This window comes from Schistocerca nitens, chromosome 6 (assembly GCF_023898315.1).
Source record: "Schistocerca nitens isolate TAMUIC-IGC-003100 chromosome 6, iqSchNite1.1, whole genome shotgun sequence".
NCBI classification, from domain to species: Eukaryota; Metazoa; Arthropoda; class Insecta; order Orthoptera; family Acrididae; genus Schistocerca; species Schistocerca nitens.
Window position 1 is genome coordinate 184,953,057 of NC_064619.1, and position 19,964 is coordinate 184,973,020.

Below are 19,964 nucleotides of genomic sequence, written 5' to 3' on the forward strand. Positions count from 1 at the left end.
TTTCACATATAATGTTGATCTTTTTTGCGTGTGTTACATTTTAAGTTACATCACACAAATGTAACAGTAAAATTTTTAACAATGACATAATGGTTTTCTGGGCTCGAAATTCTTCAAAATGGTCCTCCTCAAAGAGTTGATTTTTAAATGAGAGTCAAACGCTCTGTTATGTAAGAAATTTATCGTACATTCTCGCACATAGTCCATCCTGCGTTAAAGGAAATTTACTTTGAAAGTAACGCTTTTCAAACAACCATTCACATTATTTTCCAGCAACCTGTTAGAAATAGGTTCGTTTCAGCAGGTGCCAGAGAGCGCCAGACAACAGATGTCACCACGCTTGCGCACTACAACGATGCAGGAAGCCCATATGTTCGCACTTGTAAAACATTAAAAGCTCTTACATTATGTCATAAAAGAAACAAGACATTAGAGGATACCCAAGAGAATTGGAATTTTGTGAACCCTACTAAAATGCATAATTTGGTGTAAAATGCGCATTCGTATGTCCAGATTTGGATGTAAATTTTCTTGGGAGTACTAGTACTGTATTACTTCATGTTTGGTTCTTTATTATGGCATAACACCATGTGTGCTAGAAGATGAAAACGTGGACTTGAAATGCAGCGAAAAGTTGAAACTAGCCAATAGTGTGGAATTAAACACTTGACTGCCTCAGCGGAAACGATTAATAAAAGCCAAATTTATTTAGCAAACCAACAAAAATAACTTCACTGTTCTGCAGGGCGATTAATGCTTGACTGTCAGAAAGATGGAAATAAAATAAAAACTGAGACTGATAACATATTTTAGCCTTATGTAATTATGTGAATGTGTTTTTTCACTGATAGCTCCTGGACACAGAAATCCGTTTTGTTTTCATTTGACATGAGAGCAATAAATGAAGAGGAAACAGCAAAATCTGGAGACTGCTCACCTCCCCACTACAACTCTGACTGCTCTGTGCATCAGCTCCGTACGATATTTCTCCAGTCAGGCATTATTACGTGTTCGTACAAGGCATTTTCTGCGATACTCCCAGAACAATTTCTGTACAATTGGCCCTGGCCAAAAATTTTCAGTCAAAATTTCATTTACTTGGATACACCGAGAAGATAATACGTAATATTTCTTACCTGTTATTCCTGTAAGTAGTTTGTTTCCACTCTGGTAGTCTGAATCTATTGATTTTGCAAGTAATTATAACAAAAAATGATCATTCGCAAACCCAGTAAACCACATAAAACAACAACTGGCATTCACCCATTCGGCTTAACTCCACTCAGCTCGTATAACCCCGCCCCTTTTTGTCTGCAGGGAAGCTTATTTCCAGATGCGACAGGGATTCCTCTGGCAGAGACATCAAGTACACTATGTACGCATCCAAAAATCAAATTAAGGTTCATTCAGAAATCAACTTAGAATTTGTTCAAAAACCAACAGCGATGCATTTCAAAATCATATGAATAGTCGATAGACCAACTTACGCTGGATGCAAGGCGCTTAGTGAAACAAGGTTTTTTTTCCTCAATATTTTGAATTTGGCACCCCCTTCCACTCCTGAAATTGCCGCCTGGGGCAGATTACTCAGTTTGCAGCCCGCCCCCTTGATCCAGGCCTGTTGCGCAAGCATGAATCTGGCAGCTTAGGCATGCCAGTAAAATTTTTCTGGGTAGCATCCGACTACTTGCTGCTATTGCTTATACAGCTAACTGCCACACTTCTGTCACCAGAAGCAGGAGGAGGTATTATTCATACATGACTCAAGTGCGCACGCGCATGAGCTTGCTCGCAACTGCTCAAATGAATCTAATCAGACAGCTGTGACATCATGCTCATCGGAAGAAATCTGTTGTTATGAAGCTTTGCATAGTCTTCATAAAGCCTGAGACATATTTTGTTGTTGGCAGACACTTGTATGAGCACTGTGTTTTGTTGTTTTGGCACATTTCCTTTGGAACTTAAGTTTTATTTTCGTTTTTTTCCCTCTCATTCATGTTTTGCTGCTGCAGTATTATTCTGTAGTTGAGACATATAGTAACATCCTTTGTTAGAGTATTGGTTCTTACCAGCCAAAGTTACAAAAATTTAACGGAAAAATAAAAAAATGAAAAATTCCTAGAATTCTAAAAAAGTCCCCTGTTTTTCCCGGTTTTCTCCCTGATGAAAAAATTCCCGGGATTTTCCCGGGTCATATACACCTTGTAACACGACAAAAGTGACTACACAGAAGTCTTATTGTGATGTGATTTCATATCACCCAGGTTTGTCCAACCTTGCACAATTTTCCCAATCTTGCACATTCAGGCATCAGACCTTTTCCTTTTTTCTATCCAGCAACTTTTGAATGAATGCCTACAATAATAAGTCCACTTTTCAAATTTTACTTGATAAGTCTAACTTCAAACCAGAAATTTATCAAACTTGGAATCTGGAAACCACCTCACTTTTCTGAGATATTAATGGACAATGAAGAAAAATGTATTACTTATTGATTTTTGCATGCTACTAGTTACAAATAAGAACCTTTAAAACGACTGAAAAAGCTAATAATTAATCGCTTGGTAACTGCAAGAAAATATTATTTCTCTATACCATGGTTGCTGTGGCGCCCTAGCCATCAGGCACCAACAGCATCTGGCACAACTCCCAAGTTGTTTGCATTGCCTCAAGCTCTGGCCATATGGAACAGACACAATGGGAACTCTGAACTCAGACGGTGACAACAGCATTCTGGCCAGGTCACCATGTGGCCTGCACGAGGACGGTAGAAGTTGTTGATGTACCACACATTTCCCTGCATCCAAAGGATCATGTGCTGAAAATAGGCGCACATCGATCCTTCTGGCACCATCTTCCACGATAGCATACTCTCTCCTATGTCCCAACTTAATGACTGGCAACATGCTAGCTGGGACATGGCATAATTTCTACTAGTTGTTTCTACACTGACAACATAGTGCCAAGACTTACCTTTGCATGTCTATCCTTGCCATACTCACAAGGGGAAGGCCTCAGACACGGCCAACCGATTCGACTCAAATTTGGCAGGTCGCTTGTGTAAAACCTAAAATGAAGGAATCTAAGATATTTTGGGTCAACACCCCCGCGTTTTTGAGAAAATCACCCCTAAAGGTTATGATGAGCAGTCGACTCAAAATTGGAGGGATCAACAGATAATTGTAAACAGAGCATTTTTCATCATCAGGTATGGGTTCAACAAATGCAAACTTTTCCAGAAATCGAGGAAAAAAAGCTTTTTTTCACAACTGCCGCTTCTGTACTCACATGGTAAACGCTTTTCGCCGACAGCACCAATAGCGGCCGGCACGGTAGCTCAGCGTGTTCGGTCAGAGGGTTTAGCTATCCTCTGTAATAAAAAAACTGAGTGAACGGGTCAACGAACAACCTGAACGAGTGTCATCGGACGTCCGCCACGAACAAATTCAACTAACAATATTGAACTAAGTGAGGAAAAAAAAAAAAATAGCGTAACGGCCAAGGCAACTTGGTGGGAATCGGAGAACCCGGGTTTGAATTTCGAAGAAACCTAGCGGATGTTGTTCTCTTCGTTTGTATTTTTCCATATCTCAATTGATAGGGATAGGAGGGTTAATAGGGTAAGTAAATCAATAAGGAATGATAATAATAAGGTAGGCAAATAAATTTCTCAAACCTCTTGGGATAGTAACAACTAAAATGTTACTCCAGGTAACTTGACAATGGATCTTCCAGTCACTGTTCATGTCCTCACTTTTCTTCGAGCAACTAGATGGATGGTACGTGTCATTTAAACATTCGAAACAAATATAAAAATGTTCACATGTGTGTGAAATCTTATGGGACTTAACTGCTAAGGTCATGAGTCCCTAAGCTTACACGCTACTTAACCTAAATTATCCTAAGGACAAACACACACGCCCATGCCCGAGGGAGGACTCGAACCTCCGGCAGGACCAGCCGCACAGTCCATGACTGCAGCGCCTTAGACCGAAACAAATATACTCACGGCAACAATAACATCTTATGAATGCAATCTTTCGACAGCTACACTGTTCCTTCTAAAGAGTCGGCGGAAAACAAACTTGGTTTACATTTAAAAATATGTCTTTTTCGGGAATTAATTTTGATGCGTACCACGCATACAATGTGATTGCCTGAAAAATCGGTGCTGAAAGTTGGTTATGAATTATGCTGTGAATAGTTATTGCATCCTTGTGGTTGTGCAATTCCCGCTGGGTTTCCAGAAGCACACTGCAATTCTGAAGCCTGGAAATTAAGTTTTTAACTTGGCGATAGAAATAAAAATCACACAGCTGGCACACAGGTGTGCAGTTTGGCGGTATTACTTTTATTGTGCACGTCGGCTGACCCTCGCCATCTATAAGCATTGTTTCATATATTGTAATATTAATTTGTCCACTCCAGGAATCCAATTATAGACAAAACTTGTTATCAGAAACATATGGTTTTAAAACATTCTCAAAAAATGTTCTGTAAATCGCATTCGTCAGTTTCCCGGATTTGGAACAGGTAATGTAAACATTTTTCAGCGAGTCGGTTAAACGATTGGCCTCTTCCATAATCCGAGGACCAAATGTAACATTCGTTTCTTGTAAGCACAAGTAAACCTTAGGCAACACTTTTCCAGAGGCTGTGATGGCATACTGTGCCGTGTACAAATGTGTTAAATTCTTTTTACAACCAACTGTGACAAGGGTTCGTTTTTCTCCCTTACCCAATAACGTGCGTTGAATGTTCACCCGATACTCGCATCATGTTAGATCGGTGTTGATCACATAATCACGATTAAAAGCCGTCATAAGTGACGCCATTTGCGTGCTGAAAAGAGCCGCCACTTTCTGCATATCTTCTATATTTTGTACCTCCTTATGAGAGACATATTTAGTGATGTGCCGTTGGCGAATTTTATACTCCGATTTGAAATTTCTCGCCCAAGATAATGATGCAGCAAACCTAAAATCCTTGTTGGCCATATATTGAAGCGCCGCACCTGCAGCCCACTCCTAAAGTATTCTCATTGTTACATTCTCGTTACGACAACGAGATTCGACAAATCGGTCATATGTCCACTTATTTATCGCCTGGTATTTGTCGTATCTTGTCCCTCCTTTAACGATATAACTTTCCCACAATTTCAAGTCCTCCTTCCTTTTCAGGGCTGTTGTTCCTCCATTCTTTTGCAGTGTTTGTAAGTTCCAACTTGGATGATTCCTGGCTAGCGCTACCGCCTTCACTTTTACTTCAAGGTGTATAGCGCTGTAGTTCAATCGTTTAGTAACCGGTTCGTAATACTCATCGGGAACAGATGAAGCACATATTCCCAATGAAGTGGAGATTTTCAAAGTGTTATGACCATTTTGCGATTCACTAGTTGGGATATTTTCCACTGAATCACCTTCTGCTTCATCTTCATGGTATAGTACTTCAGTACCAACAGAAGTAATTTCGTTCGTCAGCTCCAAAAATCGCTCGACGATAGCCGCTCCTATCAATCTGGAACGCCGAGAAACAGAACTGCTTCCTTCCGGTGGTACATTGATATTGCATCTGTCTTGCAAAACTTTTACAAACCAAAACACAACGTCGGTAACATCCCGCCTGACACCGTCTGTGACAGGCTTCCAACTATATGTTACGGTGCTAGTCAAAGGGTGTACATCATCCATTATTCAGATTATGCACCTGAATGATATGTCACAACAAACATTAACTCGTTACTCCGGCATAAGCAGACGAGCTAATTACTAAAAACTACATACAGTACTCACCATTGTTACTTACGGAAGAACACCGTATTCATTCACAAAACGTATTTCATTTGGCGCATTAATGATGGAAAAATCACTACATGTATCCGTGAGGTTCGCGGCAGCCTAATGACGGAAAACAATTAGTTCCAATTGACTTCTATAAGGCCCGTGCTGGACACCTTCACTCTTCCAGGTTCACAACTATGATATGACGAAGAGGCAACCGGGACAACATAACTCTCCCCACGTGCATTCTGTCCTGTGCCTCGCTGTAAAGAAGCGTCGCGCGGTTGGCTATCTGATTGATTTACTTACCTTATTAACCTTCCTATCCCTATCAGTTTAGATTTGGAAAAATACAAACGAAAGGAATAACAGCCGCTAGGTTCCTTCAAGAGTCGAACTTCGGTTTTACGATTCCCAGCCAGTTACCTTGACCGTTGCGCTATTTTTTTTTCTTTGCATTTTGTTTGGTATTGTTCATTGTGTTTTGTATGCGCGGACGTCACAAGACATCCATTCACGTTAATCGTCGATTCCTTTACTCAGTTTTTTTATTAGAGGGTGAGCAGCCCTCTGACCGAACTGCTAACGGCGCTGTCGGTGAAAGGCGTGTACCATGTGGGTACAGAAGCGGCAGTTGTAAAAGTTTTTCCTCGATTTCTGGAAAAGTTTGTGTTTGCGGATCCCATACCTGATGATGAAAAATGCTCTATTTACAATTATCTATCGATCCCTCCAATTTTGAGTCAACTGCTCGTCATAACCTTTAGCGGTGCTTTTCTCAAAATTGTGGGGGTGTTGACCCAAAATATCTTAGATTCCTTCGTTTTAGGTTGTACATAAGTGACCTGCCAAATTTGAGCCAAATCAGTTGGCTGTGTCTGAGGCCTTCCCTTTGTCAGAAATTTTTCTAGACTGCCCGACTATCAATGCTCCTCCTGTGAAGTACTACAGTAAGCTATTGTGAAACTGTTTTTCATTAGTTACAAACAGTCTTCAGATTATCTAATAGGAATGTATTACATGACTGTAGCGGTTATCTCAGGAGTGTTGCTTTCAGTGTGCCAATGGCCTGTGCAAGCAGTCTTATGCATCCTTCCTCATCAGTGAAATGGTGTTGGTCCACTCCTTGGATGAGGTTTCACACCACGATTTACTTAAGCTCAAAGAATCGTCCTTTGAGGCATGTCTCCCAATTATCTGTGCATTTGAACAATCTTTACCTTCTCTGGCAACACTGCAAGATCCAGCATTTGTCTTTGTCTCCTGCGCATTCTGTGGTGGCCTTTCCCCATTCAAGCAAGCCTGAAAGCTGGGCTAAGCTCAGCCGGATCCCCACCATTTTCACTAACTTCCATCATCTAGCCAGAGTTTTATTAGTCATCAATGACAACAATATCAGCATCACCGAGGGAAATGCACAGCATGCAGTAAATCTGGCCACAAATTTGAGGTTTGTCATCCCTCTCTGATCATGGCCACTGACTGGATTATACAGACTCTCAAGAGCTGTATGTTGCAGTCGAGGAATTACCCAATGTGTCATTTGTCCAATCAGTGCTCCCACATAACAAGAAATTGGTGTCAGTCATGGTGATAAACTATTATTGACTGGCCCAAATATCAAAAGATGGGAGTGCCTCCACTCCACACGCCCCTTGTAGCTTCACCAATGATCTCATAGCAGTCATGGACACCTTCTCAACTTGGATCCAATACAGGTCAACATTCCTCATTGACAATATCCTTGTGGTTGCTGCCCCCAGAGCTTCAAAGTTGCTTGGCCTCTACCTCTTCAGTGCCTTGCGGGTTGAAAATTCATGATGGGGCCACGACTGTCAACACCTTGGCTCATATATCGCTTTCTAAGCTGGCATCAGTATTTTATTAGCCTTCCTACATGGACATAATCTTTGACACACATGATGCCCTGTTGCCCACAGCTGTCCCTACCTTTTGTAAAGCACAGAGGGTGCCATTTGCTCTTCAAGACGGGGATCTTGATGCCTGTCTCCAACACACATTGTCATGGTTGAAAATCCCAATAGCACACTCATATTTGTGGCACCTTAGACATTTGGCACCGACAGCAACCCACAAAACTTCTAAGGCATTTGGGTTGCCGTGAGTTCTGCCTTTATGGAGCAAATGCTATGGGAACTCTTTAACTCTGTGGCCAGACAAGCAGATGATGACAAAAGTTTTCTAGCTATACCTCACTCTGGACTTCGCCATTATCGCCCAGGACAGTACATTGCCTCCTCCATCTCAACTTAATGAGTGGCAACGTGCTACCTGGGACTTGGTATAACTTTTACTGTTTGTTTTCTTATCTGACAGGATAATGCCAAGACTTTACTTTGCCAATCTATCCTTGGGTGGACTCAAAAATTTTTCGAAACTGTGTGACCATCAATGTTCCTACTGTGACGTACTACGATACTTTGAAAGTGTTTGTTTCCATGGCTTAAGCTAGGCTGTGGACTTTGTTTACAAAACCCAAGAGATGAGGAACTTGCTTCATGCTGAACTTAACTTTATTCAGAATTCAAGATACTAAATTCCGTGTGTTGAGGAACTTAATTTTTTGTTTTTGGGAATCAGATACTTAAAGTCTGTTTGTCACAGAAGAACTATTATTTCTTTGTCCCCTTTTGGAATAATTTTGTTTGATTTCAGAGTTAAAGAATTTTACGTCCATAATACATTGAGGATTTGTCCACATTGTGGATCTCTTTAGTGGATGTCTCCGTGGAACTGGATACATTAATATTGCTTGTCACAGTGTGGTTTTTCCAGAGCTGAAGCTTTTGCACCATTTCAATTGGAGCCCTAGAGTAGCTCTGGCTGAACAGGGAGTGAGGTAATTTCAAAGTCCCTGCCTCTGTAGTCCCAAAATAGCGTCACTTCCTCAAATCCCACCATATAGGGTGTGGGATCTGTTTCACATAAAATACTTTTTGATATGTTAAGATACTGGTATTCTATTTTCATTTTGATGAATAGTCAATATTGCCTTGTAAAATACTGTATTACTGTAACCTTACAAGCCACAGAGATGCAAGTATCAAATTCAGAATGGTAATTGTAGACGAGTTCTGCTGCTCTTTACACATTCTCCATTAAGTTAGTACACTGCCAGCTAATTATTCATTAATAAAAATCATTTACACGTCAATAACATTATGATACTTAAATACCTTATGAGCAACATAAATGAACCATTATGTCTCAGTATGACTGATATATGCAGACTTTGGTTCCATTCTACTTCAGTTATACCTTCAGAAGAACAATACACAATTAACTGAGTATTTTCTATCTTCACAAAACATTTTAGTGTTGGGAGAAACATTAAATTTGTGGTGGATTTCAAGCCACCACAAGATAACTCCCCCCCCACCCACCCACCCCACCCCACCCCTCACTCCACATTTCTCATGTTCATGCTATCATTTTTGTACCTCAAGACTATCTTATCATTTGGCTCCTTATCGTTATAATAATCTTTGTGGGTTGTTTTGAATTATTGTGAAGATTAAAGGAGCATCTGCTTGTACCACAGGACTGTCCAATCTAGATAAATGTACATTGTTTTTGGTCTCCTGTTGTTTTAAAAAACTGTCAAGCACCCTGTTTACATTTTGGAACACCTATAAAAATATTTATTTCCTTATTTATAATATTCTCAGATAAAGCACTTATTTAAGAAGAAGAAGAAGCTGTGAATCTATAAAAGCTTCAACATGCCTGCTTCTCTGCATGACACTGAAAGTATATTAAAACCCATTGAGTCAATGACTGCCTGCTGTCTTTGGTTACATTATCACTTCATTCATATCCTCCTCACTTCCTATGACAACACACTATGTCACTGCAGGGAACACACTATCCAGAAGCTGAGATTTACTCAACTGCTAAAGAGATTCAGTAACTAGCTACACTTTGGGCTAATGACTGCCCCCTTAATTTGCTCTTCGGTTCCTATGGTACTACTGGAGAGAGACTGAAGGAGCTTATTACTCAGAACTTTGACTTAGTTATCTTTTAACTGACCTCCTCACCAGCTCTACTATACCACACATAACAAAAACAATACCGCGATATGGGAGCTAAGAGAAGATCCAGACATAGTAATATTACCTGCAGACAAGGGCAATGCAACAGTGATCCTATCCTAACAGGATTATGCTGAGAAGATGCGGGACCTACTTGGTGACAGCACATACCGCAAGATTGACACCAATCCTACCAAGAGGGTCGAGAGGAAGACTCTGGCGCTTCTCAAGGATTCCGGCTTCCCTGACGAGATTACCAAGAAGCTACGCCCAAGGGCTGCTGTTCCTCCTAGACTTTACAGACTGCCGAAGGTGCACAAGGAATTGATTCCGTTACGTCCCATCGTCAGCAATATTGGTGTCCCAATGTACCTTTTCACCAAGCACCTCAAAAAACTGCTTAGCCCTTACGTTGGGAGATGTACACACCATATCCGTAACTCCGTGGATTTCCTGGGACGCATCAACAACCTTGTGCTTAAGGAATCTGACATACTGGTGAGCTTCAACGTGGTATCTCTATTCACTAAAGTTCCGTTACGAGAATCCTTCGAACTCATCAGCCAGAAATTTGATGAAGAGACCGCCAACCTTTTCAGACATGTTATTTGACGGTGAATACTACGAGCAGACAGAAGGAGTAGCCATGGGGAGTCCACTCTCACCCGTTGTTGCAAATATATACATGGAACATTTCGAGGGGGAAGCTCTTGAATCAGCACATCTAAAACCCATCTGTTTCTTTAGATATGTGGATGATACCTTCGTTATCTGGCCACATGGAAGAGATAAACTGGCAGACTTCCTCACACATCTCAACTCCAGACACGAGAATATTAAGTTCACCATGGAGATTGAAACGGATGGGATGCTCCCTTTCCTAGATGTTTTGATTAGAAGACGAGCTGACGGCACTTTGGGCCACAGCATTTATAGGAAGAAGACACACACCGATTTGTACCTACATGCGGATAGCTGCCACCACCCAGCACAAAGGAATGGCATGCTCCAAACTCTTGTACTCAGAGGTCACACCATCTCCGACAGGGACAGTCTCCAAAAAGAATTGGACCATTTGAAGACCGTGTTTCGGAGGAACAGTAATAAGGAAGGGAAAATTCGGAAGGCTCTACATCCCACATCTGCAGCACTGGCGGAAACTGAGGATGAACCTCAGGAGGCGGCGGCCTTGGCTATTATTCCATTTTGGACGTATTTTAAGTAAACACCAAGTGAAAACCAACTTCCGTCCTCCAAGCAAAACCAAGAGCCTTCTTGGTAGTGTCAAGGACAACCTTGGTCTACGTAAATCAGAGGTTTATCAGATACCTTGCCAATGCAGTTGTGTATACATAGGTCAAACCATTCGTACCATTGAGGACCAATGCCGAGCACATCAACGGCACACTAGACCGCAACAGCTCAGTAAGTCAGATTGCTGAGCATTGCCTGTTGGAACTCCACAGCATGGATTATGACCAAACCAAAGTCTTGACACAGACTTCCAAATACTGGGACTGTATCATCAAAGAAGTCATAGAGATCAGAGTAAGGGAGCCACAACTAAATCGTGACAGCGGTTACATTCTTAGCAAGGCGTGGGAATCCATGATCACCCGGATTAAGAAGAAAAAGGATATTTCCCAGAGTGTACTGACTTTGGGGGAGGAGGGAAGAATAACGAAAGCGGTGCCGCGAGACCCTCCTGAACGAGAAGACCTAGGACGCAGCGCCCGGACAGTGGGAGAACGGACGCTGTACCTGGACCACGCACGGGGCGTGGACCACACCGACTCATAGGAAGCGCCTGAGGGAGGAGCAGGAGGGGGATTGTCCTATATATACCTGGCGCCAGCCCACTGCCGGTCAGTACATCAGTGCACCTGATGATGGCAACGTGGTCGATTGCCGAAATATTGTGTCCTATGCACACTCATACCAGGCTGTTCACCCGAGATTTATTTCATCAAAATAAGAAAGAATATTCCTCGGCAAAGTGCTGCAATGAAGAAGTTTAACCCATTGGTGTATCTTGCAAAAGGAAAAGGGAAATGTATGTGACTGAAAGTAGAAGTAGAGATCCTGCAGTAGCTACACGCTACAAAAACTACTCAAAATCACTAAGAAAATTTATTAAAAAGCAAGTAACATTTGCATTATGTCAGAAATCAGCAATTCTGACAATAGACTTAAGACTATATGGAATGTAGTGTAAGAAGAGACAGGACAACAAGCCAGAAAGCAGGGTAATATCACCGTTTGATTAAATGAAAGGGCTATAAATTACAAGTCACAGGTAGCAAATATGTTTAATGAAAGTTATTTATTCTCTCAAAAATAAAAGTTCATTTGGATTTGATTATGTTTCTGACAGAGTACCGAAGATTTGTTCCCTTATAATAAGCCCTGTCTTATCTGAAATATGCAATGCAACACTAACAGAAGGCATTTTTTCAGTGTCTATATGTGGCCAATTGCCATGCCTTGTTGGCTTGAGACCAGCTAACTGCATCTATCCACTCCCATGAGTCAGGGGAGTGTGTCGACACCAACTGCAAGTGGAGCGAGAAGAGTTCTCTTGATGTCTCATTGAGTTACTAAGCCATATAGGAGAGAAGTTTGGGCCAGCACTAATGAAACTGTTTGAATTCGTGCTTACGATCACCAGTAATGGTCAATACCTTTATGGAGGCACTTGAGGAAGGGACCATGGAGTCAGTAGTCTACAAGCCCTTGTGCGTTTTTTAGACACGTGGATGATGTGTTTATACTCTGGCACAGTGGGACACTGTGTTTACTGTAAACTGACACATACAAATTTGTACTTGCACACCTCCAACTGTCATGCTCCTGCACAATGGGAAAGTGTCATAAGCACATTAGTGTACAGAGCATGTGAGATATCAGACTACACTCTAGGAGATGAATTGCAGCACTTACAGGCTGTGAAACCTAGGAATGGTTACAACAACCATCAGATACAACATGTCTTAAGACCAAAGAATCGAAGACCACAGCCTGCCGAAGACTAAGATATAGTGGTTGCAATGGCGATTATTCTACATGTTATATCAGCAAAAATCAGAGGAATACTCTAGAAATGCAATGTCTAGTGTGTGTTCCGCCCACCAGCCAAGATATAAACCATACCACCAGCAAAGACGAAAACCATATTGGGATCATGCAAGGATGATCTAGCGTTCTGGAAACTGAAGTCTACCACATCTGCTGTTAGTGTGGGAAAAGTGTACATACGCCAGACGACCTGGACAGTAAAAAAGAGAGACACTGACAACGTACCGCCAACAAAGTCCGCTGTGACAGAGCACTGCATCTCCCGTGGACATACCATGATTTACAATGGTACAAAGTTGTTTCAACAATGGAGCAACTTCTGGGATTGTACTCTCAAAGAAGCTGTAGAGATCTGACTGCTTGATGAACAGTAAATATGGACAGTAGCTTTCAATTAAGCAAGGCCTTGGACACAGCCTTCCGCATGATTCCCAAGCACAGCGGCAGTCTACGTGGAGAACCACTTGTCATAACAACTGTAGAGGATGAAGAAGTATTTCGCCATGCCAGCAGAGATCTGCGCTCAGCACTGACTGCAACGCTACTAAGGATGCTGGATCGATGCTACTAAGGATGCTGGATCGGTGCCTGATGCCATGCTTCCGCCATCACTGCACCAGGTCTGTGCCTGAAGGTGACTGGCAGGAGACAGCAGGAGAGAGCAACAGGAAATAAAGATAGCACCCAGCAGATGTCACTCACTCATCAGACAGGCCTGAAGATGACAAGAGGTCAGCATGACAAAATATCACACCTTTTAGATGATGCCATCTGGTTTCATACTCCAGAACTATTCAAGTTGCATGAGATGCTTGATAATCTATTGCAAACTAATTTCATGAATCACACAGAGTTAATAGGCATAAGATATCACACCTGGATTTACGGTAATTTCCATTATTATTGGAAGTTAATGATTTCTATGAAGAGACCTTCATTAAGTTTCCAATGTGATGCAAAGTGGTGGAATAATTACATACTCTATTCTGATTACAAGCAGATTATTACCAAACATACGAGGGTTGAATGAAAAGGCATGCCTCCACCTTCATTAATTTGGTTTGGATGGGAATATTTTAATAAATCAAACGCAGAAACAATCCTTAGACTGTGATCTTTAATTACCAGTATCCACTTTTCCACATAATCGCCAGCCAATTGGATACATTTTTGCCAATGGTGAACAAGTTTTCTGAAGCTGTCATGGAAGAGGTCGACATCCTGTTTCCGCAACCAGTCTCATAGTTCTCTCAACATCTTCACCAGAAGCATAATGGTGTCCCCGCAGATCGTCTTTCATTCCCCGCAGATCGTCTTTCATTATTGGGAACAGATGGTAGTCAAACAGTGCTAAATTTGGACTGTACGGAGGATGCTGTACGGTGGTGAGATTCAGTCTCTGAAGTCCTGCAATGGTGGCATGTGAAATGTGCGATGCGCCAAGGAAAGAAGTTTAATCCGTTGGTGTATCTTGTGACCCACACATTCTTGCGAAATGCCAGTTGTGCTTGCAGTTTCTCTCTGAGTGATACGACGACCGTCCTGAATCACTCTGTCAACATTTTGCTTGTGAAACTCAGTGGTTGCTGTCACAAGACGTCCAACTCTTTGTTTGTCACACAGGTCAGATGTTCCCGCCTCAACATCTGTAAACTTACTCGCCCGAAAGTGAACAGTACTCACATCAACACAATCACCATAAACTGCTTTCATTCTCTGGTGAATCTACTTTGGGGTGACACCTTCTGCTGTCAAGAATTCAATGACTGCACGTTGCTTAAGTCACATTGACAGTCCATCTGCACAGGGTTCCAAACTATACACAGTAACAACACAACTGTTCAATGCTAAGGCTTCCCATCAAACTGGAGTTGTTGAGAAGAGGCTATGCAGCAAGCCAGTTCCCGCCGCATACCAATGCTGCCAACTGCTGAAGAGTTACGAAGGTGGAGGCATTACTTTCAGTCAACCCTCATACTTAATGAAATGTAAGATGAACAACGTGAGTCCTTGTCATCACTTTAATTTCAAAGTAGGCCGTAAAGTACAATGACTGCCTTTTGCACAATGACTGTAACCATTTTGTCCAGTACTTCACTATTTTCACTCAATGTCTTTTACTTGCAATGCACCAGTTTTCAGTAACATATAATTTTTGTTAGCATAGTTGTTCCAACAGTTTTATGGCAATTCAAGCCTTATCTTTTGATTTTCTTTTGTATTCTTGAGAAAAAGTTAAAATTTATGGGTATTGTGCTGGAGCATTAAACATCCCTCAGTAAGGGTCCTGTTTGTCTTTTGAAAAAGAATACCAATTGGAAATGTGAACTACAGACTTCAGCATTTTGTTTGTGTGGCAATCAGCTGCTCAACATTTACTGTCAATGATGGCTGTTTAGCTTTTCCCAAATTATTATTTTTACACTCATGAGCCAGAGCTTGTTACTACTGGTCACAGAGACACTGCATGCCACCTAATAGTATTGCAGGCATGTGACATGGTAAGGGTATGTAAGGGGAACAGAGAGAAATACAGAATCATTCTAATGACAACCGAGATTGAAAACAGGGAGACATATTGATGTAAGTGACACTGACAAAGAACAAGTTGCTATAGTCTGGTGCCTAGGAACAAGCATCTCAGAAATGATGAAGCTGGTTGTTTGTTTGCAAGCTACTGCTGTGAACACATATGGAAAGTGGTTATAGAACTGTGAAACCTTGGACAACAAGGTGTTGGATGTCCACACCACATCACAGGATCGCCTGTAAAGCAGAGCAGGCAGTAATGTGGGGCAGATTCACTAACGGAGTACAATGCTGGTGTTAGCTCCCATTGTTGAACATGGGGCTTTAAAGCAGATCTCCTTCATGTTCCCACGTTGACCCAACAACATCGTCATTCATAACTGCAGAGGTCATGGGATCATCAAAATGGACCACATATCAACATAAATGTGTTTCATGGTAAGATGAATCATGTTTCTTGATACCGTATTTACTCGAATCTAAGCCACACCTGAAAAATGAGACTCGAAATAAGGAAAAAAAAAAAAAATCCCGAATCTAAGCCGCACCTGAAATTTGAGACTCGAAATTCAAGGGGAGAGAAAAGTTTTAGGCCGCACCTCCAAATCGAAACAAAGTTGGTCCATTGTAATATGAGACACAATTTAGGTCGAATGAAAGACGATACAGCTACAGTAGTTTGGTTCGAGTCGTAAGCTTAGCAGTTAAGCTTTACCAGGTAGCCATTGCTATGCGTCAGGCGCTCCGTCCGTATTTATACGGGTACCCTTCCTTTTTCACGTGCTTCGTCTGGTTTGAATCGATTGCTTATTTTGCTTTGATCTGATAAGTGCCGTTTTCTTTGTTATAGGTGTTTACGTCACTCTAAGCTGAAAATGCATTACTGTACTGTGTAATGCATTGTTTGTCGCATTTTGATAGTGCGTGTTTACGGCCTGTCGCCGCTCGCGGCATGACTTGCTTTGAGCGCGCTACCGCCGCTTAAAAAAAAAAAAAAAAAAAAGAGGAATCGTCTCATTAGCGAAACAATGGCAAGAGACTGCTATTTGTTGTTACTTACACTGCTGCTTTCTTTGATAATGATCAACAAGAACCAAATGCGTATGATAGAACATGCGTATGATAGAACATGTTCTGAACGAGAGTTTTGTGAAAATTTTCCTCCTTTTGAAAATCTTTGCGGCCGCTTCTTTAGTACATCAAATTCTGCACAGAAATTAGTCATCTTACATTTAAAATCTAGTCAGTTGCCGTGCTTCATTTCTGACTGTATCACTATTAGGCATAAGAATAATACGAATATAAACATGACACGATACGTATATTCTTCCGCGTTTGCTGTTGTCTCACTCTAGTTTCGTAGTTTATTACGCAGACAGGATTTAAATGAGATAGCAACAAACACGAAAGAATACATGGCAAAATGCTTATATTCGTATTATTCTTATGGTGAAGAGAATACTGCATGTGATTCACATTTCATCAGGTTCCTATTAGCAACCATCTCTTCTCACAGGTAGGAAAATACTCGGAACGTAGAGTTGGCCATATTGACAAACATCCCTAACAGTCTTGCCAGTCGGATTTTCGTAGTACACTGAAATTCTGCTACAATCGAAGATGAACAATACGGAATTTGTATTTACTTCGTTGGATAATGTATGAAAATGCAGTGGTCAAAACTCGGGGCGGAGAAAAAAAAAGCTCGTTTTCTACCTTTTTTTTAAATTTATTTACTGATGCAGAGGTTTTGGCGCCAGTATTTATCTTTGTGCCCACAAAGCATGCTTGTGTAGCGCTACATATATTCGACGGCAGAAGTTAGTTGTGGCGGCACCTATCAACATTTTTCAGAACTTCCGCTTGCTTTGCACTCGATTCTAAGCCGCAGGCGGTTTTTTGGATTACAAAAACCCGAAAAAAGTGCGGCTTAGATTCGAGTAAATACGGTACACCAGGTTGATGGCTGTGTCTGGATACGCCATCATATAGGTGTAAGGCTGCTTGAAACATGCACTGCTTCAAAGATGTAGCCTGGTGGGGGTGGGGGGGGGGGGGTGGTGTCAACTATGTTATACTGTGGGAGATGTCTGGGCTTCCACAGGGTCTGTATTAGTAATCAAAGGAACCATAGCAGTTGTGGTCTATGTGAATATCATTGTGGACCACCAGCATCCCTTCATGCCTGATGTCTTCCCCAACAGCAAGGGCACTCCCAGCAGGATAACCTCTGTGTCACAAGGCCAGAATCATGCTACAGTAGTTTGAGGAGCATGATACTTAACTCATGTTGGTGTCTTGGCCACCAAATTCACCTGACCTATGGAAGATATCTGGGATACTATTGGGCATCAGTTCCACACCCACTAACCACTGACCTGTAATTCACAGAAATTGTGTGGCCTGTGCACAAGCATTTTGGTGCCACATCCCTTCATCAATCTATCAACCTCATCAAATACGTGCCATACAGAACCATTGTTGTATTGCTTTCCAAAGGTGGACCCATGCACTTTTCAGCATGTGGTCATAGTGTTTGGCTCATGTATTTCATTCAGACTTTACTTTTGTTGGTATAAATTGTTTCTTCTGTTTAATCTGTTACAAAAGCTATAACTAAACATAAAGACACCAATTTCATATAACAAGTAAAAATATGAAATGGTAAATACCAGTATAAAACTTCTGAAGGAGTTAGATATGAGTAATTTCCAAATTCACCTTCTTCAACTACAATGAAGACTGTCTCTCTTGAGATTTAAAGCAATATTTTTAAAAAAAGTAAGTTTCCCACCTAAGTCAATCGTTTGGTACAACATGTTAATAAGGGCATTGGAAAATGAATTTCTCTTACTTATATTACTACTGAAAAGCAAAGGAAATTTGTTGAATTATAACAACAAGAAAAGTTGTACTGATAAATGCATTACTTGGCATACCTGAACATAATTTTGTGAGGCAAGGTAGTCCTGAAACCTCCATTGCACCACACTTCACAATTATTCCTCATCAACACTACTAACTGTCCCCCGTCATGATTTCTGACCTGCTCAAAGAAGAATTCAACTACAAAGGTGACAAAAACAAGCCACAAAATCAATAGCAGTGTATCTTCGGACTTGCAACAGTGTAACTGTCACTGGCAGCCAATGACAACACACTACTAATGACATTAAAAGAAAAAAAAATTACTGCATTTTATGTTCAATAACCTAGATGATCTTGAGGACATATGTGTTTTGTTTGAACAGCTGTGCACTCTTCTTTCACTACCCAAAAGTAAAATGAATAACGATCATCCTTTTATATTAAATATGTTGTTATGGGAAAATATGTATTAATAACAAAGTTAAGACAAACTTTCAAAGCATTCATTTTAACGCAGAATGAGATTTTCACTCTGCAGCAGAGTGTGCGCTGATATGAAACTTCCTGGCAGATTAAAACTGTGTGCCGGACAGAGACTCGAACACGGGACCTTTGGTAGAGCACTTGCCTTAGAAAGACAAAGGTCCCGAGTTCGAGTCTCGGTCTGGCACACAGTTTTAATCTGCCAGGAAGTTTCATTCATTTTAATGTTCACGAAGAACACCATCTTATCCTTTATATCGTATGTTAACACAAGTCAGACAACAGACCAAGCTATGGTAAGCAAAATTCATTTTGCTCAACCGTGATTATATTGTAGAATGAAATAGCACCCAATCACCCAAAATGTACATTAAAATCTGGGATGTTTTGCAACTTGTAATGTACAGTAAAGGAATGTTCTGAGGTACAAAAAAGTATGATTAAAGGTAATACTCTCTCAATTAAATTTCTTGAACTTTCATCATTTAAAATTCTACTAAAACACTTCTTTTGAATTAACTTCACACATAATGTAATACAAATTGTTCGTACAAAACTTCTTTCTCCATTTCGAATTATTGTTACATCTGATACGAAGCACGTTTCTTGGTGACTTATGACAGCTATGATCTATAATGGCACACAATTTCACTCTTAAAGATGATAAAACATATTATACACAAGAAAGAACAGAAACATTTATTTACAACCTATTTTGAGAGAACAGTTAGCAAATTAGTCTATTAAAAATAGGAACTTTCTTTCTATTAAGACATTAAAAACTAATAATAATAATAATAATACAGAACTGAAGTTTAATTCTAGTGTGTCTCAAACAGTTCAAGTGAAATCTGATGAGCTTTCTGCATAAAATTATATTCCTTAAAAAAACGCATTAACACCAATGGACATGTTCATGTTCATACCAGCAAACGCTAATATTTCTCTCTCACAAGTTTCAGCAGACTTCAGGAAAGATTATCAACAATGTTACCATTACACAAAACACAGTAAAACTGTTTTGCACCAAGTAATGAATAAAACACAGACACAATACTATAAGAAACTCAATAATCATAAAATGAAATCAGTTTCACATCAATGCGTGATTGTTACAGTCGAGCAGTAATATAACAATATAAATTCTTAATGTCGATTGATTTACGAAGGGGAG